We start from the raw sequence: 4,788 nt of genomic DNA, 5'->3' as shown, positions 1-4,788 counted from the left end.
AAAGAGAGTATCTTGAGAAAGCGCAAACAGCCAAAGACATAAGTACAAGACAGAACTATGGGGTGTCCCCGTGCACCCCCACTGAGACATTGACACAATCAAATACTTCCATAAAGTGTCTGTACACTAACGCACACAGTAGGGGGAACAAACAGGAGCAACTAGAGATCTGTGTGCAATCACAGGGCTTTGACCTCACTGCAGTTATGGAGACATGGTGGGACAGCTCCCATGACTGGAATGTTGTCATGATGGGCTACATGCTTTTCAGGGAAGACAGACCTGGAAGGTGTCCTGGTGGAGTGGCCCTCTGTGTGAGATGACATTTGGAATGTATTGAGCTCTGTCTTGGAGTGGATGATGAGCAAGTAGAGAGCTTATGGGTTAGGATTAAAGGGCAGACTAAGTAAGGGTGACGCTGTTGTGGGTATTTGCTACAGGCTGCCTGATCAGGAGGAGGAACTGGATGAGGCCTTCTGTAGGGAGCTTGAACTAGTCTCAGGAACTGGTTCTTGTGGGGGACTTTAACTACCCTGACATCTGTGGGAGAAGCAACACAGTGAAGCACAAACAGTCCAAGAGATTCCTCAAAAGCATTGATGACAATATACTGTCACAGGTGATGGAGGGTTCCACAAGGAATGGTGTGCTCCTTAACCTCATACTAACAAACAGGGAAGGTGTTGTTGGGGATGCAAAGGTTGGGTGCAACCTTGGCTGCGGTGACTATGGGATTGTGAAGTTCAGTATTGGGCAAGGAGGAAGCAGGGCAGAAAGCAAGCTTACAACCATGGACTTCAGGAGAGCTCACTTTAGTGTCTTCGGGGATCCTGAAAAAATCCTCTGGAAACAGGCCCTGAAGGGAAGAGGGGTCAAGACGGTTGGTTGATATTTAAGGATCACTTCCTCTAGGTTCAAGAACAATGTATCCTGATGAACAAGAAATTGGGCAAAGGGGGAAAGAGACCTGTGTGGATGAATAAAGAACCCTGCCGTTATTCAAGCATAAGCAGGAAATACACAGGAGATGGAAGCAGGATCAGGGAACTTGGAATGGATATAGAGGGGTTGTCAGAGTTAGAAATGAGACAAGGAAGTTCAAGGCCCATCTGGAATTAAATGTGGTCAAGGATGTCAAGGGAACCAACACAGGCTTTTCCAAATATATCAGTAACAACAGGGAAAAAAAGGATAATGCGGGCCCATCACTAAATGGAGGGGGTACCCTCTGTTACCATCCCTGGTAACAAAGGACACAGAGAAGGCAGAGTTACTGAAAGCCTTCTTTGCATTGGTCTGCACTGGCAAGGCCAGCCCCCAGAAATTTCTGACCCAGGAGACCAGGGTAAAGGAATGTTGGAAGACTTCCCTTTGGTCAAGGAGGACTGGGTTAAAGAACACCTAGGAAAACTTGACACTCAGAAGTCCATTTGTCCTGAGGGGATGCATCCATGAGTGCTCAGAGAGCTGGTGGATACCACAGTGAGGCAGCTCACGATCATCTTTGAAAGGTAATGGAGATCAGGAGAGAGGCCTGAGGACTGGAAAAAAGCAGATGTCACCCCAGCATTCAAACATGGGCAAGAAGGAGGTCCCAGAGAACCACTGGCCCATCAGCCTCACCTCAATCCCTGGAAAGGTGATGGAGCACTTCATTCTGGTGGTCATCTTTATCCACATGGATGACAGGAAAGTGATCAGGAGTAGTCAGCATGGAAGGGAAATCGTGCTTGACCAACCTGATTGCCTTCTATGATGAAACAGCTACCTGGAAGGATGAAGGGAGAGCAGGGATATTGTCTACCTCTTCAGCAAGGCCTTTGACATTATCTCTCAAAACATCCTCACAGGCAAACTAGGGAAGTGTGAACTGGGTGAGTGGACAATGAGGTGGACAGTGAGGTGGATTGAGAACTGGCTGAACAGCAGATTGCAGAGGATCATTATCAGTGGCACAGGGTCTAGTTGGAGACCTGTCATTAGTGGTGTCCCCTGAGGTTCAATACTGGGCCCAGTATTGTTGAACTTATTAATCAATGACTTGGATGACAGGGCAGATGCCTCCTCAGCAAGTTCACTGACAACACAAAGCTGGGAGGAGTGGTCAGTACCCCAGAGGGCTGTGCAGCCCCTCAGAGGGACCTCAACACATTGGAGAGATGGACACTCACTGGAGGTATTCAAGAACTGTCTGGACACAATCCTGTGTCATGTGCTCTAGGAAGACTCTGAGGTTGAGCAGGGAGGTTGGACCAGATACCTCACTGTGGTCCCTTCTAGTCTTACCCATTCTGTGATTCTGTAAAATACTTTTGTTATGTATTTGGGGAAAAGCCATGGGAATTAGTCAGATTACATGCTGATCCTGATACTGAAACACTTTCCATTCCAACATTTCTCAAAAGATATAAACAGCAGGTGCTAAAGCTAGACATTTTAAAATTGGGACATCTAGATAATTTGCATCTGAGAGTTTTATAAAAGCTTGCCGAAAAGGTCTTTGGATGATTAATGGCACTTTTCAATAAATCTTTGAACAGTGCTAAGTTTAAGAGGACACAGCAAAAATTAACGACATGCCATAATAAAAGGGGTAAAATTGCAGCCCTTTACCTTTTAAGCCTTTTAACTTTATACTGATCATGTAAAAAACCCCCATAATTGTGGATGAAATTCTCACTAAATAAAGAATGGAGCAAGTTAATATAATTAATTTCAAACCCACAGTTTTCAGGGAAAATCTCTTGAAACTAACCTGTCATTCAGCGTGTTTTTTCTTATACTGAAAATTTGTTTGAAAAGCAAGTCTCGTAAAATGTTTGATAATGTACTCTGTAGCATTTTAATCAAGAGCAATGTAATTTACTGCCTGAAGTGTAGTAAATTGGTTAGATGTCATAATATTATAATAAATTGATCACCACTTCTGAATATTTTTAGTTGCATCTTGTCATTCTAGGTCCTATCTTCTCAATTTTTTGAACTGAAGATCTGAAAGGAAATCATTGCAGAAAGGTTTGCAACCAATGTGGAGACTGGGGAGGGGTAAGTAACAGAGACAGGCAGCTAATAAAAAAAGAGATAGGACTTCTGAATCAAGCACGTCAGTAAAGGTAATGCCATACTTCCGGGAAAACAGAAAATGAACCTTTCTTGTGAGATAGACAGCTTTGACTTGTTAAAAGTAACTCTCCACAGGATTCTGTCAGGCAAAGTAATCTAAATAAGCTGATCAGATCCTTCAGTGTACAAAGAGGGAATCACAGGTAGGTACAGGGAGATCAGAAGTGGTGAAAGATTAGATCTTCTGGTGAAAGACTCATGGGGTTCAATCTGATTATTTTAATAAAAAGGAAAGTTAGAATTTAAGGTATAGATTTGAGGTACTCTCACTACATAGAATTGATAATTATGTTGCATTAAAGCCCTAGTTAACCAATGCTAAGAGTTAGAACTTTGGCACCATATGAGACAAAACAACCTTAAGCTGCAGGCTGACAGTTCTGGAGTAGAAATAAGATTCAAATATTTTTAGAGTGGTTTTAACTGTTTGAGCTATATTAAATTAATATGACACATTTTCTTTGATGGACACATTAAAATCGGATTTTTTAAAAGAAGATACGGTGTCATTCAAACAATTATTTTAGGGAAATTTTATGTGTTATCTTTATAGAGAAGATCAAAGCAGAAGAACATATCAAACTGCACTGGTGTAATAAATATATTAATCTACTGGATGAATAGCTGAGTTTGTAATGCTGTCTGGAAGGCTGAAACTGGTATGGAAGAATGTGGAGAAAGGAAAGAAAAGCTAAGGAATCTGGAGAGGCAAAGAGAATATATCTGTTCTGAGTAGGACACTGGATGAAAGGTTTTGGATCAACTGAGGTTATGCTGCATACCAGTGGCCACCAGAGTATGCTGTGAAGCTTTGAATGGACATGTGCTTCCCACATTTTGCTGGTCTTCCTTGTCTAGAGAAAATCTGCAAATTGTTCTAGGCCTTTGCATGTCTGATCCCGTCTTGGTCCAGTTCTGTTGGAATGGGTACATATCGTTCTTGCACTGGGGCCTTCTTCCCTCATGTCCCTCATGTCACAAGGCAGAGCATTGATTTTGAAGCCTTCATTTCTACAAACGCTAGCTAATGGGGCTACTAATACCAAGTTACTTACCTTTTTCTCTCTCTGTTAAAAGCCCAAGCTAGCAAACAGTCAATCAACCTTTCCCCAACCTTAATCACTCACATAAATTTTCTTGAAAGAACTGCACTTAAAGCTGAAAAAACAGTTCCTCAAAAACTTGGAAGTACAGAGAATAATTTGTCTCCCTTGAATATGTGTGAAATGAGGCAATCTATAGTCATCCTTTCCCATGGATCTTCACATTCTTCTCCAATTGAGAGGCCAAGAACAGCACACAGTGCTCAAGGTGAGGCTACATGGATGCTGTTACAGCGGGACAGTCAGCTCTGTTGACCAGCTGGTGATGCTAAGTTTGATGCACTCCAGGACGTGTTTGTTCTCTGGGCTGCCTGGGCACACTGCTGACTCCTACTGAGTCTGCTGCTGACCAGCACCTCCAGATCCCTTCCTGCAGGGCTGCTCTCCAGCCACCCCACCCCAGGTGCAGAATCTGGCATTCAGACTTGTTAAATTTCATGCCATTAATCATTGCCCAATGCTGCAAGCTATCTAGATTCCTCCACAAGGCATCTTGTCCTTCAAGAGAGTCAATGACACCTCCTAGTTTGGTATCACCAGCAAACTTGCTAATGGTGCATTC

This window comes from Pseudopipra pipra, chromosome 1, assembly GCF_036250125.1.
Source record: "Pseudopipra pipra isolate bDixPip1 chromosome 1, bDixPip1.hap1, whole genome shotgun sequence".
Lineage (NCBI taxonomy): Eukaryota > Metazoa > Chordata > Aves > Passeriformes > Pipridae > Pseudopipra > Pseudopipra pipra.
The sequence above is the reverse complement of the archived record's forward strand: the minus strand, read 5'-3'. Positions refer to the sequence as shown.